This window comes from Ixodes scapularis, unplaced genomic scaffold (genome assembly GCF_016920785.2).
Source record: "Ixodes scapularis isolate PalLabHiFi unplaced genomic scaffold, ASM1692078v2 PGA_scaffold1__304_contigs__length_218370807, whole genome shotgun sequence".
Taxonomy (NCBI): Eukaryota; Metazoa; Arthropoda; class Arachnida; order Ixodida; family Ixodidae; genus Ixodes; species Ixodes scapularis.
The window spans coordinates 154,284,324-154,307,648 of record NW_024609846.1 but is presented as its reverse complement, the minus strand read 5'-3'; the positions used below and the strand labels follow the sequence as shown (position 1 = coordinate 154,307,648).

General features: G+C 46.5%; 1 long non-coding RNA gene across 2 annotated transcripts; it reads right to left on the bottom strand.

Annotated features, from left to right (window-relative positions):
• Positions 1 to 15,489: 15,489 nt before the first annotated feature.
• Positions 15,490 to 22,866, bottom strand: LOC120843474. 2 transcript variants are annotated; one of them, XR_005716195.1, is made up of 3 exons: positions 22,830 to 22,866; positions 20,050 to 20,204; positions 15,490 to 15,723 (listed from the first exon to the last, which is right to left on the bottom strand). It is a non-coding gene; the product is annotated as an uncharacterized LOC120843474 (long non-coding RNA). The 2 variants fall into 2 exon arrangements; XR_005716194.1 differs by lacking the exon at positions 22,830 to 22,866 and adding an exon at positions 21,988 to 22,027.
• Between the last annotated feature and the right edge of the window lie 459 nt (positions 22,867 to 23,325).

The following is a 23,325-nucleotide window of genomic DNA, read 5'->3' as shown; positions in this document are numbered from 1 at the left end:
ATTCTAATTCGTGGTTTGCTCTGTTGAAACATGCCAAAGTTCCAATGCCCTTAGATTTATGCCTGGAGTTATATTTCTCAGAGGTATTGTTTTTATGTCGTAATTAGCTAAATATTAAATGCTCATTTGAAGTATGTGTATTTATCCTCCTTGGGGTTTTAACACTTACTCTAACTTTCATGTCTCTGTTTAAATGCTTATCTAGATGTGTTTACTTACTTAATATTGGTTTATAATTACTATTTTTTCCTGACCTCCAGATAGCAACAGATCGCAAATCCTGGCCCCTTAGACAAAATGTTGTCGACCATTACTCTATATCTACGCACGCAATGATGTAATCAGCATTTATCTTGCTAGTAAATAGTTTTAGTACCTCAGTCTTTAAGAATGCCTCCCACATTCGTTCCACTTTTTAGTTTTAGCCAGCGTGTGTTATATTAACGCCTAGACGTAAGGTGGAGGTGAACATGTATAAACTTTAAAAAAGCTGAAACATTTCTTAAAAAAAAAAAAACAAGTTACAGGAGAATTTAGACTATTTTTATCCCGTAAATTTGAACATTACGTTTGTTTTCTCCAAAATTGTAACTAAACGAGAGAAAAAAAAAAACGAAAAAATCTCCGATCAGTCGTTACACCATATTAGGATCTTCGGGCCGCCAAGCGCGTGACGATCGTGTGGGCCACGCGTGAAATCGACATATTGCTAAATTACCCAAGCGTCAAAGAGAATGCGGGGATCGGTGTTCCACGCGCCAGACGCGCGTGCTTTAGACATTTGCTTTAGCAAAGTTACTTTACTAATCAGGACAGCACGTGCGGCGCGTGGAACAGCAACCCCTGCATTCTCCTTGATGTTTGGGTAATTTAGCAATAGGTCTTTTGCAAGCCTGCCAGATATTCGCGACTCGAGCGAACTATAGACCTTTCTGCAAGAGCGCCGCCATCTTCTATTCGCGGCGTCGAGGGCGCCGTCTGGCGGCTTAGCCCTTCAAATAGTGGCGGAAAAAGACGAGGAGTAGGCAACTTTGTGAGTATGGGGAGACCTTGACTCGGCTTGGCTGGGTACTTGACAGGACCAACCAACAGATCCGGCTTGCAGGCCATTACCGGAACTTACGGTGGGCGGCTACTCGTCGCGAAGCACGCTCGCCAACAGCTAGCCGAATTTGTTGTCATAGGTATCTGTTAATCAACGTTCCCGTTTTTTTTTTTTTTTGTGTCGTGGACTTTTTACTGTGGTCAACGCTATGTCGTGCGGCGCGACCTCGGCGATGCCGAGCGTTTCGACGCGAACCATTGACATCGGAGGTGAGTTATCACTGTTAATTGATAATGTTGTTTCCCATCTGTGGGCAAGTCGTGAACCCAAGGTGTGCCTTTATTGCCTTTATGTTCAGCAAGCCCGGTCGACTGTAAGAATACAGTGTAGAACGACTGTCCCAAGTCGGCGGGCGTCGACCGATTGCTGTCTAGCACATCACGAGTGTTGCGATCACCTGGTGTCGCAACCCATGGGCCACCGCCAACTCGTTCGGTCACTGCCGATCGTAGCGAACAAACAATTCGTGCACTTCACATGCGCTGTCCACCCTACCCCGAAAGGAGCGAGTGTAGGGCGTCTACCCCACACAACTGGTAATTTCCACTTTTGGTGCCAATAAATACGCTTTATACCGCCATGTATCCATGAGGAGCTGTGGACAGAATCAGTAAAATAACTGCCGTACTCGCAGTGCTAAATAGTTATAGCTCTTTAATTATTAGTCCATAATTTTTGTAGGAGCCGCATTTCGTAGCCTTGCTCACATACGTGCGCAAACTTTTCCGTGTTGGAATGTAGTAGCACATGCCAATCGAGAGATCTGAATGCTCGACTGTTTTGAAATCTTACGTCTTCAGGAGCAATTCCTCTATAGTTATTGCTATTTAGCCAGTCGATATAATGATGCAGGTATTGTTGTGCATTGAGCTCCTAAAAGTATTAGTTCAGCCGTAATCTTTCATTATGAATAGAGGGTTAATGCTGTAGCTGTCCGTAGGCATCACATTTCCATGCTGGCGTCGTATCTTTTTGTGCTAACCCCGAAAATTTTTTTGTCTGTCGAAGACAGCCACTACCCACATCCAGCAGACATCACACGATGGGAAGACGACAGGAGGAAGTGGGCAGATGTCCACTCGGCAGACATCATTTATTGTTTACTCCACACGAAAGCATGCGACATGAAGGATGTCAAAGAATATAAGAGCCTGGAATCTTATAATTATCTGAAGAGTGGCTGGGTCAGGCAAGTGCTCGTGCATGAGATTGACAGAGACTTCGTGATACTAAAGGCAGCTGTTCAAAGTTCGCAGTCCACGACCAAGCTGAACAGCGCATGGGTTTGTGCAAAAAAAAGGTCAAGTTGTGACGGCAGGCTGCACCTGCATGGTCGGAGTGTGTAGCCACATTGGGGCAGTGCTATGGAAGGTGGACGCAGCAACAAGCAGAGGCTTCACTGCACAGACATGACTCACAAAATTTTATTATTGGAAACAAACAATCACGTTATTACAATTTTGATTGGAATAGAAAATATAAATGAGTAATAAAACTTTTATCCAATCAATTCTCTCCGCAGATTTAGACGGGCGCTTTGATATCCAGGTTGTGCAAATATGTGCGGTATACAATTTACAGCAATGTCACCACTATTTGCTTTCTAAAATTCGCACATAATTTTTGTGGACCAGTAAGGCAAAACGCTTGCTTTGTACAAACTGATATTTATCTTTACAATCTGCTGCTGCTGCTGCTGCTGCTGCTGCTTTTCCTGCTGTTTCCGCTGTAATTCTTGCTGTTATTTCTTGCTGTGTTGTGATACTTGACAGATTCTTCAACATGGCGGATGACTCGAAAGATATCTGTTTACATTGCAGTCTAGCCTTTCAGGAAAAAGGCTCGCAAATCACATGCGTAGAGTGCCAGTACTCTTACCATATAGGCACTTGTTCTGGCGGTTCGGAAGAGTCACGTGTTGCTTCACGTAAAACCTGGCGCTGCCAGACATGCAAAACAGCCAAGTCTCGAGGCAGTCAGGGCAGCAAACAAAACAAAGATGTAGATGTAGCTGCTATGCTAGTCAGCATGAACGCCAAACTAGACACCCTATTAAACTTAAAAGAAACAGTGGATGCGATGGAACAATCACTTCAGCACATGTCGGCGAAATATGATGCAGTGCTGAAGCAAATGGATGAACACGACGGGGAAATGAAAAAGCTTAAAGGAAAGGGTGACGCAATTGGAAAAAGCGGAACCAACAGCGGAGATTGACAGGTTAAAACAAAAAGTTCACGACCTTGAATGGAGGAGCCGCAGGCAAAACCTTGAAATACACGGGATCCCCATGAGCAAACAGGAAAACCTTTTGGCTAAGATAAATGACCTTGCAAAGCAACTGGAAGTGCCCGACTTGACAGCAGATCAAATCATGGCCATGCATCGGCTACCCTCGCGCACTGATAAGATACCCGGAATTTTGGTTCGCTTTTCAAATCAAGCAACTCGGGATCTGTGGCTCGAGAAACGAGTGAACTTAAAGCGACTTCGTAGCAAAGCGTACATCTTGGAAAACTTAACAAACCAGGATAAAACACTTCTTTGGGAAACCAGAGAATGGTCAAAGGCAAGACGGTATCAATACGTTTGGTACAAACATGGAAAAGTACTGGTAAGGGAAAAGGATGGAGCACAAGCACATGTAGTGAAAACTCTAGATGACTTGCAAACTCTTGTGTAGTTTTTCGCTGCTGGTAGTTTATTCTTTATTTTTCTTTCTTTTGCTATAAATGAAAAGAGTCTTTCGTTAAGAACTGAAATCGAATTTGTTTTCAAGAACCAACCAAAGGCGCCACTTTCTTTCACCTAAATGTGCAATCGATACGGAATAAATTTGATGACTTAAACATATTTTTGGATGGTTTTAATTTTCTTTTTGATGTTATTATGCTCAGTGAAACATGGTATAAAAATACCGAAGAAGTAGATAGGCTTGAGAATTACGAAATATTTAGTGCAAACAGAACCAGTAAAGTAGGAGGTGGAGTATGTGTACATGTAAAAAGAGGTCTTTACTGCACACTTATAAGTGACTTTACAGCTATTACAAGCGATTATGAAATACTAACTTTACAACATGCAAAAACTGTTTTTTCCGTTGTCTATCGCCCGCCAAGTGGTAATATCTCCTCCTTCCTTGAGTTTCTCGACGTGTATTTAAAGTTTCTTGGTGAAAACAAATTGACTGTCTGTTTTGGAGGTGATTTTAACATAGACATGCTTGCGTCGTCCTCACATAAAACTGAACTGCTGACTTTATATCAGTCATACGGACTCTTCAACATTATATCCCAGCCTACTCGCATTACACCCCGAAATACGGCGTTGTTGGATTTATTTTTAACAAATATTTCAGAATCGGACGTTGTCAACTTTCCGAGGGGGAAGGGGCCCGGTCAAGATGGTGACGACCGATGATGGTGTTCGCCCGATGGTATCCCCCCGGGAAGTCGAATAAGAAAAAAAAACTAAAAGTTGTTCGATCCCGCTGGACACATTACGACGTCGGTAGGTTTACGGTGGCCAGTGTGGCCACGTTTATTTTGAAAACAAAACGACAAGTCAACGGTAATAAACAAAACTTCCAAAATTAAAACCCCGTACTTTAGTCCCCAGTCTCAAGAGCCGAATTCCCGAGAACCCTCTCGGCAGCCCTTTTCTAGCCTCGTAGATGCCTCCTTTCCCTCCAGAGATGGACCAATCACTTCAAATTTCACCACTCCCACGTGGTACACTGTCGTCCAATGGTCGGCGAGCTGTCATCCTGTCGCTGTAACCGCCAAACCTAAATTCTTTGTAGGGTTGTTCTCTGCAATTTTTCCAGTCTGACTGGCGCCAACCGCTAAGTTATTGCATCGGGCAAAAAGCGACAATTCTACACTAAGCGGCGAAACCCTCTATATACAGGCACATTCGGCTAAAAGCCACAACCAGCTGCAAGAAGGGATCTGTCCGAGCAGACTACCGAAACCCGAGACGTTTCTTAACGACCGCGGGGAAGCCGCTCCCTTTTCCCGGCCGCTCTGCCCCCGCAAATGCTCCCTCCAAAACGCCGACACTCACAAAGAAAGCTAAACAAAAAAATAAAAAAGATGCCGACGCAACTGTAGAAAGATAGACTTTTCTAAAACAAATCTTACTTATTTCTAACAAAAACCTTGGTTACTTAACACCTCCCCACCAAGAATGTTGCAAGTACACTTGCTGTTCGCGCAACATCTGTCCCCCTTCTCGAGACAGACGCGTAGCATACAAAAGCAAAACAAAAACAAAAGAGCTATTCCCCCTGCCAAAAAAAAAAATAACCTGTTGGGCGACAGTGAAAACCAACACCACAAAAACAAACAAGCAAACACAGTCCGGTGAGACCCAAACCCGTACGTTCCAGATTGCTCCATGACCAGTATTTATACAAAAGCATAAAAAAAAAAAAATTAACGTTGGCTACAGGCAAGGAAATCCAAACGCGAATAGAAAAAAAAAAAAAGGTTTTCTATACCTAGCCTATACCCGAAACTGTTTCTCCATGCCTGCGCGTCCCCGTCGTCTCAAATGTCTCGCGTGACCGAGGCAAAGGTCTTACCCCCGCACTCAGACACGCGGAGGCCGGTTTGTTCCCGGAGTCCACGGCTGTATGCACTATTCCAGGGCAGTTCTGCTTAAGAGGGAGCGCTCCTCGATTTTCATCTCCGATAGGAACTTTTCAAGAATCCAGATGGCGCGCGCGTCGAAGGCGTGAAAAGGCGCTCTCCCTCCGAGGCGAATGAGTGCGTAACGTATCTGGGTCTAGCAGCGAAATGAGAGCTCGTGTCCCTTAAAACTCCTCGGGAAAGAACGTAAACCACATTTTGGTTCGTTACAGTTGCATTTCCTTCAGTGTAGTCGAAACGCAACCAAAACGCCGCTAGTGACAGCCTTCACAGTGCTTCCGGACGGACGGCGCTTCACGTCTCCTTCGGTAGGGTGACGTAAAACGAGCGTTTCCCCGCAGTAAGGTTGCAACGCCTATTGGCTGAGAGAAAAAAGCAAAAACAAGCAAAACAACACAAACCGGAAGTGACGAAAGTTTTTGTTTTGTTTGTTTTTGCTTGTTTCAATTTTATTTTTTTGTTTTTACTTTTTGTTTTTCCAAGTGTTGGTTGGGTGTTTTTTGGAGTGGTCGCGTCGGTTCCAGCGGTCTTTCTTGTATTATACGTTGTCGTGTTATGTGCCGCCGTATTGCCGAGTGGAGTTGGTCGTGATATTCAATGCTTGGGAACGAGCGTCGGCAGTGAAGTTCATAGCGCATTCATGTAAGCTAGCAGGCCCCGTCTCGCCACATGGAGGCCCGTGGGACGCTTGTTCGGAACGTAAAAGGTGAGTGGAATTTACCTACTCTGATGGCGTTCGATCGCCGATGCGACACCGCAGTGGTGGAATTTGATAGCGCTTGGCTACCTCACGTAGCGTCGGGGACAAAGAAGATAGTAGAGATAATCAACGGGAGTGGCATGTGGCTCCCGGGTGCCGCCTGCGCCGCATTTGCATTCAGTAATCGCACTTAAAGAAGGACCAAGCGCGTTGGGAATGTCAGCTTTTGACGAGCTCGTGCAGTCACAAAAGCGTTCTGTCGAAAGACGGGATTTACAAACGGATCAGGCTTCGCGAATGGCCCTCCCAGCGCGTCGAATTTGTGGCGGGTAATAATGTTATTGTTCATCCTGGTAGGACTGCGATGGTGTTTTCTGCACAGATGCTGTATTCTGCCTCGTGGTACATTCACACCTGCAGCAGAACTGCTAAGCGATTCTGCTACAGGTTAATCGCGAACAGTTGTGCTCTTCCATAATGTGCATGTTAAAGTGAGAACAAATAAGGGCCTCTCTGTTCTACTTCTCTTTTGGTATTCAACTGGTTGTATTTTCTACTACATTTTGTTCAGAAAGCCACTGCGAGACAGGCATTATTGATGTATACTATCCAAAATAATGCTTGAGCATGAGACGATGTAGCAGAAATACTTCTATATGTGCCTGCTTTTTGTGTTTTTGCAAGACAAGGTTTTATGTGCCTGCTTTTTATGTTTTTGCAATTCACCGGCTATACCACTCTTCTCATGGTTATTGTTTTGTTGGGTGCAAAATTTTCCGCCCCAGGTGTCTGATGCTTGCGGCTGATGGCTCCTACCTATGTGCATCAAACAGCGGGCCTGCACCTTCGTCGAGACAGCAGTAAAACAGTGCTGGGTAACTGCAGCGACTGGGTCACCGATGCTGTTCCACTTCCTGCACTGCACTCCGCGTGGGTCAAAGGGCCAGCGCATGCCTTTTATGGGTTGTCGCCAGCCATAGTGAGTATGGCTTGGAGTCACGTCATGCGAGTGAGATGCTTGTCACCTGAGTGACGTCAGTGGGTGGGGGGGGGTTGCCGCCGCCGCCTCTTGGGGTATTGTACAAGGCAGGAAATAAGGGGCCCGAAAGTTTTCTACCTCGACGAGGTGTGGGTTATGGCAGGACCAATTTTCTCAAAGGTGCGAGTAGATACAAATGCGGCTTTGTTCCGTGGACACCTTCATGTGTGGTGGCACGAGGCAGTCATTGCTTAACCTTGCTTAAAGATCAACGACTGGACTGGTCAAGGGTGGCATGCCTGAGAGTGGGACAGTAGACGGCTTTTATATACCAACTTTAGACTTCATTCACCCCTTAACTGACAGGGCACTGGAGGCTACATGCTCGGTGAACCAGCCGATTGTCAGTCTTGCATCACTTATCACGCCCCTTTCTCATACAGATGTGCAGGTCGGACATGAGGCAATAATAGCTTGGCCCACCAACCACGTGGCTCCTACCGCCCTGTCAGCGTAGGGGTGAATGGAGCGTAGGGGCGGCAGAGTTGGTGGGGTCTGCTGAGTGCTTCTGGCGTAGCAGTTCGGCAGTGGTGAGTTACTAGAGCACAAAATGCAATACCGCACTTTACTCTGTATGCTGCGAGCCATCGGAGCCAATCCAGTGCCGAAGGTGCGTCACGTGGCCTGTCTGTTGGGCGCAACGGCACGTCGAGCACAGTGTCATCTGGCAGCGACAAAGAGTTGGATTGGCTCCGGTGGCTCGTATCGTCGGCTGCGGTACAACACAAGGTGAAACGGAGTAGAATGTGATGGCGTGTCGCATCACAGAAGGTGAGCAAAGTAAACAGATAAAGGTTTGATTTTTAGAGTGCCTTTAGAGCGCATCACAGGCGCCCCAGGATGGGCGAGGAGAAACCTCCTCGCCCATCGATATATTGACGGGGGACCGGGGGTAGAAGAGCCTCTGGGGACTGGGCGGTGCCGAGAACAGGCAAGTGTGTGCGACCGGATTTCGGTTAATCGTGGGAGACGAGGCCTGGGGTCCCTTTTTGTGTTTAGCTTTGGCTTTACGTGCAAATATCGGTGTAATGTCGCATGTCTTTGCAGTTTAGATTGAGTGTTTTTGAGCGTTGTGTTTTCGGAACAAATATAAGGGAGCGGAATTTCCGCTCCCGTGAAAGAACCAGGCTGGACTCTGGTTGTTTGACGGACCACGTGGGACCTGGCATATCGGCGGCAGTATGCGATTTCCTACGATATGTATTTAAGTTTCATATATTTTGGTCTTGCATTTTAACCACTATTGTATAACTTGTTCACACCATTGTTTAACATGTTTGTTTCCTATGGTTGCATTTACAATTGCACTGTGTGATGCCCCTGGCTCCGAGGGTAAAATAAAGGAATAGAAAGAAACCGATTCTGTAAGTTGCCAAGTTCAATTACGATCTCCTCTTTCTGGATATGTATAGACTGAGCACCGGCCCTGGACAAGCATAAGTCCATTGCCACAGACTGAAGGCCAGCAGAGCTGCCGAGCCTCGCTTGTGTTTGGTCCCATGGTGGTGCACATTAGAGCACTGTGTGGGCCTACTTTTCGAGGCCAGTCCAAAGCCTCTTGGCAACCCGTTCTGTTCGTCCTGACAACAAAGTGCGCTTAGTTAGCATACAAAGACCACTGTTACACTTGTTTGAACAAGATTGCAGCTTTAGCGGGCTGCTCGACTGCCATGTTGTGGCAGCATTTTTTGAAAACGAGTTTCTTACGTAGGCTGCACTCAATTAGAAGGCTGGGAGGCATATTGAATCACATTTGTCCAATCTGTCTGCCAGAATGTGTGTAAGTAGAACAGATAGCACATCGCTCTTGGTAGAGCAGCTCAACCTTGACCAAGGTTTACGGTAGGCCTGCACAGTGGTTTAGATAGAACACATCTAATTTCACTCTCCTTTATCACAGTGTGGAGCTAAAAACTAGTGTGCCCTACCAGCTGGTGGTGGTGTGGTGGCCGGTACTTTGCTAGCAGGACTTAACCGAGAAAAGGTTTTCGCCTTTTGCCAAGTTTCACTGAGGCACAGTATAGTTCGCTGCCTGATGCGATCGTAGTGCATGTATCCACCACTTAGAGCTACATGAGACTGGTTCGATCAAAATTAGAATTATATATTGTCCTTTCTGAAACACAAAGTAGTAAACTTTATAACTTGCCATAGAATTCTTTTCTTTTAAGATTTTTTTTTTGTGCAAACAGCACCGACAGCTGGCATTGAATTAAAGTATGCCTAAAGTCGGCAAGCCTATGGACAACTCTATCGCATGGCCGCAAAGCAAGAAGAAAAAAAACATAGGATATCGTCTGCTTTTTTTCCCTGCTCTCGCTTAGGACCACTGGTATGCCGATAGGGCAAATAGTCATAACCTGTTATAAAATAAGGTGCTTAAGTTGTGCACATAATGATGGCATGCAGTTAGGTAATAAAAATAAGTGTCAGACGACACTTCACAAAGCAGAACAAAAAATCGCAATAAAATGCGGCAAAGAAAACAACAAAAAACAATATGCCTTTGCCTAGGAGCGGAGGGGAGAGACAATTTGAAGCCACTTTAGGGCGGCTGTGTCATGTGATTCCAAGATGGCAGCGCCTATGCAACGGTGGGTGAAAAGATCTAGAATTTTAGAAATAACTTGAAGGGATGGCATGAAACCATTGGCAGGGGTCTGCTCTGCTGGCTCGGATGCGACAGGGGTTCACCATCATTCCGATTCTGATGCAATCGCTGTACCAAATTGCTTGCCCTATTGTGCTGCACTCTACTTCATCAAAATAGACAATTTGCACCACCAATGTGCTGAAAAATATATGTCCTCAATGCTCAAACTATTTGCTAAGGCTTCGTTATATGCCACTGTCTTATAGCAGATAGTTTTCAACTTTTGATTATTGCTTGATTTACTGTAGGTATGAAAACTTTTAGGAAACTGCAGCAGCTGACCACATGGTCACCCCCTCGCCAAAGCGAGGGGTGACCTGCAGCCTGTTTGGAAGCCTAGCTTGTAGCCCAAGCTACTGTTGCATTAGTAGCAGACTGCATTTGGAAGACAGTGTGGCTGTAGCTAGCTTCAGTTGCTGCATTGGAATGTGCATCTATTGACATTAGGTGACCATAGCAGACAGAACTTATTGTGCAGGGGGAGACTGGTGTGGTGAGATCAGGTGAGTATGTGGGATCCTTTGCAATGCTTTTCAATGTGGCCGCAGAAGATAGGATTCTTAATAAAGACTGAAAGGAGATGGCAGATATTTTCTGGCACCTAATATTTTGACAAGCCTTGCATGGAAGGATTTTCTTTTTCTTACCTGGAATAAGGGGCTGAAGTATCAAACTGCCCGTGATGTCGCAAACAAAAAAGAATATCACCAGAACATCTCGGTGCTAATAGTCGCTGACAAGATGAGAAAGGCAGGGCATCTCTTAATGCCCAACCTCCAGCAAGCACTTGTCGCCTTTTATCATGCTTTCGCTCTGCGTAGATTGTTGAGGCTTGCAAGATGCCAAAGCATTGCCAAATGTAGGAAGCTCCTCCCTGCCATTCTCGTCTTACATTTGGTCCTCAAGGCACACTCCAAGTTGGTACAAAAACATGTGACGGTCTACTGAACACCCAGACACGTTTCGGCCGATATGTTAGATGTCGTTAACGGATTGCAAATGGCTGGGAGTGTCTTACAAATGTCCGGCCTCTATGAATTGCCGAAGATAGGAAGCTCATGCTGGAGGCAGGGAACTGAGGTTTCTCCCAATGTCCTCACCTCGTGAGCGACTTTTAAAAGTGGCAATGCTACACCATGCAATAAAGGTTTTTACGAAACCAATTTGTGGTTGATCTTATCAAAAGCATGTTATAAATCAAAATAAATTATATGAACTTGCATCCGTCAAAAACAAATGGTGCTGTGTATTCAAATTTACATAAAATAGTTTTTCCTGAGCAACCTTCGAAAAAAAATTGCATTGAATAGTGTCGCTTTTTAACTGGAGTAAAAAGACCCATGTCTGTGTATAACTATCTAGACACTTTCAAACGAGCATACAGTAAGGAAACGAGGCAATAAATGTCTACCCTATACATGTCACCAGCGTCCTTTACTTGTACTACGAGACCTCTTCCAGCACAATGGAAGATCATGATTTCTCGGAGATGAAATGCATGCTTGAATAAAGGGGAAAACAAATCGGCCGCCCTTAACAATGAAACAAGATATAAAATCTGCACTCACAGAACAGCCTGGTTTTAATTTCTTTATTGCTTATAACATTTTGGTGTCAACTGGATTGATTGCTGCAATGCTGTTAGTCAATATTGGTGAAAAAAAAGATGTGCTTGCATTGACCAAAGTGTGAACATTGTTAAAACATTTTTCAGCAAACACAGATCTCCAACAATATCCAGTCCCGCTGGGCAATGGTAGCAATACATGTACAAACATTCTCACATCTAGGTCAGTTGACAAGCTTCTGAAAACGCCAGACGCCTTTTTGCGGTGCGTCTGCTCAGTGGCGCCTGCCACACTATCAGCCCGCCCTATGGACAGATCCGGTGGAATGTTCGATGCACATTACCTGCAGTGGAAAGTGATTTTATTGTGGTTCTTATAGGCTCTTAGGCACCTGTTTCCGCATTTAGCGGTGTCGCCGTCTATGTAACTACCTCGCTAAATTTAGCGGGAAATTGAATTGGTGTTGTGGTCACGTGACGTCAATTTTCCCGCTAAGTCTAGCGGAGAAACTGAATTTGTTCATGGGTGTTAGTCATCTGACGTCATTTTCCCCACTAAATTTGTGTTGGGTCACCTGATGTCAATTTCCCCACCAAATTTAGCGGGGAAACTTGACCCGCTGAATTGGGCAGGAAATATAGCTAACATTTTCTGCTAAATTGGAGGGAAAGGAGATGTAAACCCTCCCCTCCTCGTCAAGTGCTGTGTTCTCCTTTCGCATTACAGAGAATTGTAAATGTCTCATTTTTTTTAACGCTGCTCTTCCGTGGAGCTTGTCAACCGATAGATCTGAGAACATTGACGTGTACCGCCTGAGCGGAGGCAATCGTTTTCCCAAGCACCGGTTTTGAAACCCCCCTTTTCTTGAATCCTTTCAAGAAGACGCTCAGTTAAAGGGCAACTCCACTCCATACTTTCGAGTTTGCGATTATGACTGTTTTTATTGCAGTCAGCGTCCTTGAATTGCAAGGTGTAATTTTTTTCTCGTTATTGTGCGTAGTTTTAAAGATATCGACGCCTGAAAGTTTTGTTTGGGGCGCGGCCAACAAAACCGAAACTAGCCGCTAGAGGCCCCGGCAACACTGGAAATCAGCTGCTATGTGAACGTGACGTCAGGATCGTTCTCGTTCAACGAGTACACAGGCCGAGCGGCACCTACCTCTGTTGCGCTAGCCGTCTAAAGATCGGAAGTAAGCTGATTTTGTTTTAATTCTGTGTACGTGGTAGTTATCCAGCATATGTAGCAAGAGTTAGTGCGTATACCCAAAAGCTAGCGACTGGAAAACCCGTGAACTCGTACGGTGCCGTACTCGGCGGCCGCCGCCGTGCGTGCACTATGCTGTACCCGTCGCTTGTATACCCAAAAGCTAGCGACTGCAAAACGAGTGAACTCGTTCGGTGCCGTACTCGGCGGCTTTTGCCGTGTGTGCGGTCTTCCGTACTCGTCGCTAGGCCTAAATTGTCATCGGGGCTCCGTGGATGGAGCGGTGTTGGTCTACGCTGCGCTGCCAGTGACGTACAGTACTGGTGGCCCTCTCGCTTTCTCGCGGCATATCAGCTCGAGACACGAAGCCTCAAAGCCCGAACACACGTGTGCTGGGCTGTACGCGTCTGTATTTTCTTTTTTTTCCTTGGGCGCGTAAAAGCCGGAGTCCAAAGTCCACTTGCCGAACAGCGTTCACCTACACCTTCTCCAATTTCCGGTCCGTTGGAAACTTGTGAAAAAGCACCTCCGTGCTGCACAGCGGGTTGTTTGAGCATCCCACAGCGCTACAAGTTTCACTCGGCATCTTTCGAGGAACAGCTGGGCAGTCTTGGGCGCACCAAGTTGCTCGCTAAAACGAGTCTTGGAGTCCTCGCAAGCAAATAAACAAAAGGCTATACCGAAGCTACATGGGCTACAGATAAAAGCAACGGCTAAACACGCCAATCACAAGCCAAAGTAGCGGTGGTAGCAGCTCAAAGAAGCGCACTCCGCGCAACGCCTGGACCGGAAAAAAAAAAGAATGATACTGATGTCACGGCCCAATGTTGCTTTAGCAATCGGCCGCCCGCTAAGGAGCAGCGGCTCGCGGTGGGTCGCATATTTATCACCAGCATTAGTTGAGAATGCGGCGTCCCACGGACGTAATATTTTGGCTGGGGTCGTATTTTGTGTCACTACAGTGATACCAATAATTTATTTCATTTTGAGTTTTGGCCGGAGTTGCCCTTTAAGAGAAAATGGTGACAAACAACCTTTTAGAAAATTTGTTTTTAGAAATACGCAATCCACTGAACTTGGCTGCATGCTCTAGCATTTGCTTGTTCCGCCTTCGCCAATGACAAAGCCGAGCCGGTCAGTCAGCAAGTCGGTCGCTTGGGCGGCCAGCATGTTCAGAGTATGATAGACAAGTTTTCGTGCAAGTCACAACCCTGCTGTTTTCACAATAATAATTCTACGTTCTGCCTGGTTTAGGGCCTAACAAACAAGAGTGGGTTCTCAAAGCATAGGTCAACAATCCTCACTGAATCGTGCGGTAGCCTTTAGCGTCTTTGAGATTTGCTTACGACAATCGAATGGATTCACTAAACGGCGCTCCTCTACAACTGCATGTTGTAGGTGCAGTACATTCTATTAGCATAAAATAAAGACACACAGCTAAAGCACCTCAGTGATGCCTAGCAGGTAGCGCAACAAATTTCTCTGTAACAAAGCGTGCGTGGTTACCGAGACATCACGTTATTCAGTGCGCAGATGCAGAGTATAACCACTGTACAGCTTTGTCTCCGTATTTGCATTATCTTCCAAGGTATTGTCCAGGTACAGGCAGCACTGCCGAGCAGACAAGCAAATAAATAAATATTTAACAAAGGGTACTATTCAGTTCCGTACCAGCACCATTACCGTCTTGCTTCGGCAAAACAAAAGCGGTTCTTGCAATTGCGCAACATAAAAGGAATAGTGCAGGTAAAGCTGCATGGTACCTACGTTTCTGGATATTTGCTAGCAAAATAGCAGGTGGTGAAAACAGGAAAATTAACCAGAAAGTGTGATGGGTTTGGGAAGGAAAGAAACGTAGACAAAAGGCAAGCAGTTCAGAGGAGACGACCCACCGAGCTCGACCTAACGCTGTACGAAAAACAATGTGAACCTGAAATACTACTTTCTGTACAAACACAAGATACCCACGATAAATAGCCACCAAAATTAACGTACCAGTTAGGCAGTGCTGTTCGTAAGTCGCGTAAATCGCCGAAGTCACAGAACGTTCACGAAACAAAACGGCCATCTTGGAAAAATCAAAATAGTGATGGTGATAGCGATGGGTCTTCTGTAAAAACTCCGAGGACAAATGTAATCACTTTTTTTCGTTTTCTTGTTTTAATTATTGTAAGGAACACATATTCATCTTAGCAGAAACTAAAATCATGGCAACAAAATAGCCTAAAGTTTGAACATTTAGTTGTGCCGAAATACACTTGGTAATGTCTATAAACCTTGTTTCAGTAATTAAATGCAAACAGAACACAGACTTGGAAACCCTTGCTGATAGCCTTTCCTTGCAAGTGTGAATGGTCAAAAGCCGATGCAATGATAGGCTGAAATACTTCGGGGACAGAATGCTTAAAGTGGCCAAAAATATTAAACAGGGTATACCTATCGTCTTTCCATCAAACTTTTCGGAGCTTAATCTTCTCAATAATTACCTTCTCACATGTTTCGCAGTAATCCGTGGCATGGATTCACCACACTATTTTTGTCAAGTGTGGCAAGAGGTATGCACCACCATCAGAAAAAAATATGACAATTTATTTAATTACGACAGGAAGCCACGAAAGGTGAAGATGGCAAGACCCAATCCACCAAAAAGGAGTGGGCCTAAGAGTGCAGTCTTGGTCCATGATTCACGACTGTAACCTATGATGAATGCAGAGAACAAAGGAGTCCATCAGGTCAACAGGAACCAATATCTGACCCGAACATGCAGGGCAATGCAGAGCAGGGGCAAATTTATAGGTCAGCCTGGGGGGGGGGGGGGGGGGGGGGGGGGGGGGGGGAAGGGAGATGATATCATGGGCAAAATGTTGCCCAGATCTGTTTTGTTAACCTAATATTTGTTATCACTAAACACCAACGTTACTAAAACGTTCAGTTGGAAAACTCACTCTTGGAACCTGGACCGCTGGCGTTCACCGAGGCGAAACTAAATACGATAACAGCGCCACCCTTTTGCGACGAATTAAAACATGCAAGTTGTTTTATTTAGCTACTGCAAAATGGCCCTGCGAGATGGCGCCACGTAAGAGTTCCTGTATAGGCTTTTCACAGGAGCCATAGTTGCATGACTGTTTTCCACGTACCGCCGCACCGCTACTCACCGAGATGCGATCATGTGAGGGGCAGACTCAAATGCCGTGCACGAAAGTACACATTGCACGCACCCTGGCATACGTTCCCCTACTTTTGAACGCACCGTGCTGCCATTCGCCGAATTCAGTCACATCAGGAGCAGGCTCCATATGCCGTGCAGGAAAGACGGCGCTACGGGGATGAACACGCAACTCTGGCTCCCGTAGGGAGCCTATACAGGAACTTTAGCGCCACTGGCTCTTCTGCGACTCGACGGAACCACTAAGTGCAGCCGTGGAGTTTCCTTAGTGGCTGCTGTGGAAGAAATAGCGGCGTTGCAACAGACTTCTTCCAAAACCGACGCGCCCCATCGCGGCGAAATACCACGCAGTGCCCTCTGGGAACTAGTTGGCCACTTAGTTTTGGTTTCGACTGAGCAGCTTCATCTCATGCTATCACGCCGCGACCGAATACGCTGCTCGCGTTTTTCGATTATTTGAATTTTTTTACGAATGTACAATACACTCGTTCTCGAGCGATACAAAACGAAGACCGGGGCACTTTCCTTGGTTCCAAAAACACCGGATATTATGCGTGCATATGCAAACATAGTAAGACGTGGCTTAGTCACCTCACCCCACGAGTGCATCTTTGAGTTCACTGTCGGTAATCCCGTCCAGTACCAGTGAACTACAACTGAAATTTGGTCACCTTGAGCCCTACACATATTTTGTTTGCCAAACGTATGCTTCTTGTTACTTCATTGGGCGAAAAGCAAGCCACATCCTCACAGGAGTATCAAAGTTGAGCCCACCGTTGGCGCATTAACTTTTAAGGAAACACAATAAATTCAACCTCACTACTGCACAAAAGTTACTGTGATGTCTTCCTCATGTCATCACATATCTCACACTCAAATTTTAAGCTGATAGAAGATTAAATTTTCGCAAATGCTAAGATCGGCTAGCTACGACGGAGGCCCTAACAAGCGTCCCCTACTCCTCACTAAGCCTTCTTGGACGAGCTTTTACTAACGCCCAAGATCTGTGCCTGAACGGTGTGTCTGAAATTATCTCGGCATACTCAGTCATGAAGAAAGCAAACACATAACAAATATTATGGCCATTAGCAACTGTCAAATGCGCTTTGAATAATTTCGTTCGTTCGGCGCACCGCAGAATTCATGCCCGTCCAGTGCACTTCCGGTGCACGGTGCAACATTGTTCACACAAGTGCTCGACTTCTGCTTTCTTTTTTTGTATGTGCGAATGTACCTATATTATTGCAGGATAACTTTATGAGCATACGCGGTGTTGAATATTAGTGGAAGAGTGGAGTGGGCGGGGACTTCACTTCGTGCAGCGCTGCGGGGCAGTACAGATAAGAGATGAGAAGTGTGTTCGAATGGAGCTTTTCAATGGCGCGTCCGAGTTTTACTTCGCATACTCAGGCGTATTAAGAAAAACAGTAATTGCAAAAAGTTATACTTCGTCTATGGATGCCCGAAAAAAAAAAAAAAAAAGCTTTTTGATCAACAACACTAATATAAAGGCGTGAGCTCGATGTATGCATACTTATTGGTTGCTACAGCTTGTTTATACGTACACAAGCAAGATCTCCCAGCTTCGCAGCGTCAAGATTCCCAGCACTGGCTCGTCCACATACCTCGAAACGCTAACAAAAAGGCTCAAGTACAAAAATACAACAAGCATTTATACATCTCAGGCTTGTGCTAAAGCTTCGAGGTCTGGCCATTTAGGTTAGTTTAAAGACCACAAATGGCATTCTCGGGACCTGAAAACATGAAATAACGGCTGTTTATAGTCCACACTCCGTGTATAATCTCTTGTCGATCGAAACCGAAACCGTGCCACTCTCCTTCCTGGCTAACTACTTCCCAGAGTGCAACGCGCGCCGTGTTGCATGCAGGAATTTATGGAAGTAGTCTATTGCGTTTAGTTCGGTTCTCGAGTATGGATGGAAGCCACTAATCATTTCTTCCTAACAAAAGCTGGCATATGTAGATTTTTCACTGAAAAAAGTTAACCTTGGGGGTCCTAGTCCCCCATCCTTAAAATCTGCCCATGATGCATGTGCCAAGAAAATGAGGGAGAAGAGTGGAAGAGAGCACGCAGGGACGTCAGGACACCCGAGCTCTGGTTTGAAGGATTGGTGGGTGCACCTAAAGCTAGCTGCCTTTGTCTCCACTGCACTCGTCGAGGACGTTTGAATGCGAGAGCCAAACACTGGACGCCCGCGTTCTGCAGTCGAACGTGTTCAACGAGTGCAGCAGAAACAAAGGCTGCCTTTATCCCCACTGCACTCGTCAAACGCATTCGAATGCAAATGCGAAACGCTGGACACCGACGTTCTGCACGTGCAGTACAGACAAAGGCAGTTAGCTTTAGGTCTACCCACTAATAGTTCCAATCGGAGCTCTGCGTTTTGACATTCCTGCACCCTCATCCCCTCCACCCTCTCAATTTCTTGGCACATAGAGTTCTGGAAGTTTAACAACAGTGGCTAGTGAAAAATCCAACAGACATGACATCCACAAAACAAAAGCAGCTTTGTTTGGGATTTTTTAAAGGTGTTCTAAATTGCACAGCCCTCATAGGATCTCTTCGCACTTGACCTGTCGCCCGTAGCACACTTCAGGACTAATCGCCAGACGACCGTCAATTCAGAAGACCGTCCCACACGATCTCGCAGGTCCCCCGAAAATGGGAGACGTGCGGAGGAGTGCGAGAATAGGCCAGCAGGGTGGCATACTCTCCCTGACACGATTTGGAACGAGCAGGCTTAAAGCCAGACGACTCCAGAAGGAACGTCTGCACATCCGCAGCTTACGTCCCCTTGGGGGAGGGAAACCAGTGGCTCCCACAACAGACACTCACTTTTCCATTAAAGGAGCGGTGCAACGATATTCAATTGGAATGTTTTTCACTTTACACGAGCTTACCGGCACTAGTGGGACTCAAGGATACTCGCACGCAACGCCACTGACCAAGATACTCCCTTGCTGCGCTGAAATTTCGAGGACAAAACCGAGTGTTTTCATTCAATCTCTCCTTCGCAAAACCTGATGACGTAGCTGGGCGGTAGCAGTACCGCCGAGTGACAATATTTGAATGCGGCTCATAGATTGGACTCGAGAATGGCGTGGTCACTCGGTTTGGGCTCGTGATAATCGATAGCTCGAGAAGCATTCGGGTAGTGTCTTGTGTCCAATCGCTGCAATAACGACAACAGCCGAACCATAACAATGTCTGGAACTCAGCGCGTGTCCTGTGCCTTGTCAACCCCATCGCGTGGCTATGATCAACATTCGCGGCATATAATCGGCTCCAGATCAAGTGGTCGCTTGTTCTGGCTACGAGTTGAGGGGGTGAACGCTGCTCGTTTTTCTTATTTTTTTCTGCGACTTCGATTGCGTGTGGTGAAAAACGAACGGGTGTTTCATAGGTAGTTAACGTCAGGGATCCGTTCTGAGCGGTATTTCGTAAAAGACAAAAGTCGTTGCATCGCCCCTTTAACAAAATTATTGAGACTTCTTCAATACAGCCGTCAAATAAAGCAATTGTGCTCAGCTGCTGAAGAGCTGCGCTTGTTTTGACGTTTAGTAGGTGCACCGAGAACTCCAACTCGAGTTACTCCGTTCGGAGCTGAGGGAGCCGCTACTGAACGCACCATCACCACTACTGCAAGGGAGGTCACGTGGAAATATTGTGTCCCTGAACTGCTCCTGCCGCTTCAAACACCTTAGAGTTGTCAGAGCTGCTCGTCGGTTTCAAGTCGTACCCAATCCCAGCAATGCGTGACGCTGTGGAGGGGGGAATAACTCATCAGCTGCCCAAAAACTATACGAGTAACTTAACCCATGAGTAGCGGGCCTTATAGCAAGCTCGTTTCAAACGCACTGGCATTATGCGAGTCATCTCCCAGAGTGCACCACACTCGCGGAGTGCCGCATGAAGAACCGGTCTCAAACTAACTTACCGAGTGCAGCCTGATGCTGTCACCATTTGCATTGTAGTAAGAGCACAGACCTCAAACTAAAATTAGCGCTCCGCTGTTCGACATGACGGGCAGGAATGCGATTGTGAGTTGCTCCAACAAGCAGTTTATATCTGTGATGACTTCAAACAGCTCGGCTGTAAGAGATATTTACAGATGGCATTAGTTCCTCTAACCAGCTCAGTACAAAACAGCTGTAACTCTTTGTTGACCGATACACTGGGAAAAAACTGTTTGCGCAAAAGCTTGATCAGAGCAAACGCAAGAAATTTGAAGGCTAGGCACGCCTTGCGAAACAAAAGGATGCCCACACGACGCTTTCTCTGAAGCGTGCTCCTTCTGTACGAACAGCCCAAGTTAATTTTAGGGTTAGAATATTGTTTGCCAGTTTCACGCTATTTTGGATGGCTGTGAACTTGGTGGTGGGCTCAGTCTCGTTGTAAAGCGGTACTCGGTCTTGTTGACTGATATTGCCGTTTCGTTTGACACTGCGATGTGCAACACTCTCGAAGCTAGCTAGCTGTAGGGCACGTTTCATTCTTGATTATCGCCGCTTGTCCAGAAATCTCTGTGACACTTGTTACAAATGCAGGGTATTACCCTCGAGAATCGACATAATTTTTAAAAAGTACAGGACTGTGGAGAGGCAGCGCAACTTGCTTTGATCAGAATCGTGGTGCGATCAACAAGAGCTTGTTTGACTCCTCGTCAAGTGACGGTACAGTGACTCGTGCCCCCGAACGCTTGGATGCCCATCAAGCACCAACGTCCTGAACACATTCTGTTGGAGAACTTTTGCAAGTTTAATCCTAGGGCTACCTTTGCTGCCTGTAGTGCTACTAGAGTTGGAATGAAATTCCATGTCCAGCATTGAGTCTCTGCCATGGTGTTTGCCAAGCTGAAAAACGGGCAAACGCGATCCAGCAATTGTCATTGAGATCAGTGGCGCGTCACCAACGCGGCCGACCGCCGATCCGCGGAGGAATGTCTCGAACACGCACGGACCGTCGTCATCAAGGAGCCCGGACCTTGTGCTCGGCAGTCGTCGTTCGTCGCACCGCACCGTCGCGCTGCTGCTGCAATACGCAGTCGCATTGCACAGATGACAAGGAAAAGTTTGACTCGTTGACGTGGAAGGACCGCAAAGCTGGCTTCGGAGCCGGGATCCATGGGAAGAAGGAACACATGTCCCGCAAATGCACGCCTGCAGACGCCCCGGGAAGCAGACGAGCCGACGCATCACCCCCTAGCAAGAAGCTTGCGGGGAGAAAACATAGTTCGCTGGATTTGGAGCAATAATTGCGGACTATGTTTCCTGCACCACAATCAGTTTACGTTTTTCTCAAACTCTAATTTAAAACAAGCTTAAAAAGTGTTGCAATAATAACATTCGCATTCACCGCGAGATGCAGCATTTCCATTGGTCAAGTTTTAGCGATGGCCAGGGAATGGGGGATTGTCTTCCAAGAGAAAATAGTCCCGATATATTTCTTCTGCCATCTGCTTAATAAACGGTTTTGTAATCTAAAACTTTGGATACATATTAACTTGCACCTACTACGCAATATAACAACATAAACAGACGATCGCAGAAAGCTCCGGAGGGCCCCTTCAAGGACACCGAAAGAGGGCAACAAAAACCTAAAACAGGCACTCTAAAAATCAAACATTTATCTGTTTACTTTGCTCACCTTCTGTGATGCGACACGCCATCACATTCTACTCTGTTTCACCTTGTGTTGTACCGCAGCCGACTATACGAGCCACCGGAGCCAATCCAACTCTTTGTCGCTGCCAGATGACACTGTGCTCGACGTGCCGTACAGGCCACGTGACACACCGTCGGCACTGGATTGGCTCCGATGGCTCTCAGCATTCAGAGTAAAGTGTGGTATTGCATTTTGTGCTCTAGTAACTCACCACTGCCGAACTGCTACGCCAGAAGCACTCAGCAGACCCCACCAACTCTGCCGCCCCTACGCTCCATTCACCCCTACGCTGACAGGGCGGTAGGAGCCATGTGGTTGGTGGGCCAAGCTATTATTGCCTCATGTCCGACCTGCACATCTGTATGAAAAAGGGGCATGATAAGTGATGGCTGGTTCACCGAGCATGTAGCCTCCAGGACCCTGTCAGTTAAGGGGTGAATAAAGTCTAAAGTTGGTATATAACAGCCGTCTACTGTCCCAGTCTCAGGCATGCCACCCTCGACCAGTCTAGTCGTTGATCTTTAAGCAAGGTTAAGCAATGACTGCCTCATGCTACCACACATGAAGGTGTCCACGGAACAAAGCCGCATTTGTATCTACTCGCACCTTTGAAAAAATTGGTCCTGCCATAACCCACACCTCGTCGAGGTAGAAAACTTTCGGGCCCTTTATTTCCTGTGTTGTACAATACCCCAAAAGGTACCTCTGTTGAAACGGGACTATCTTGACCCCCTCGATCAGAAGCGAGGCCCCTTGCGGCCATTCAGCGCCGTCTACTCATTCATAGATGTTGCTCCTTTCGACAAAATGTCTGTGGCGACAGCTGGAGCTAGTGAAAGAGCGGACACCATAGCTCTTCCCAAAGCACCCTGTTTTTCCTCAAGAGTGGCTAGTTCATCCAGGAACAGTGCAATGGTGCTTGGTGGTCTCTGATCGCAGACCACCATCATAGCCCCACCAACGGCAACGGCGGCAACCCCCCCCCCCCCCCCACTGACGTCACTCAGGTGACAAGCATTTCACTCGCATAACGTGACTCCAAGCCATACTCACTATGGCTGGCGACAACCCATAAAAGGCGTGCGCTGGCCCTTTGACCCACGCGGAGTGCAGTGCAGGAAGTGGAACGGCATCGGTGACCCACTCGCTGCAGTTACCCAGAACTGGTTTACTGCTGTCTCGGCGAAGGTGCAGGCCCGCTGTTTGATGCACGTAGGTAGAAGCCATCAGCCGCAAGTATCAGACACCTGGGGTGGAAAATTTTGCACCCAACAAAACAATAACCATGAGAAGAGTGGTCTAGCCAGTGAATTGCAAAAACATAAAAAGCAGGCACATAAAACCTTGTCTTGCAAAAACACAAAAAGCAGGCACATATAGAAGTATTTCCGTTACCTCGTCTCATGCTCAAGCATTATTTTGGATAGTATACATCAATAATGCCTGTCTCGCAGTGGCTTTCTGAACAAAATGTAGTAGAAAATACAACCAGTTGAATACCAAAGGAGAAGTAGAACAGAGAGGCACTTATTTGTTGTCACTTTAACAT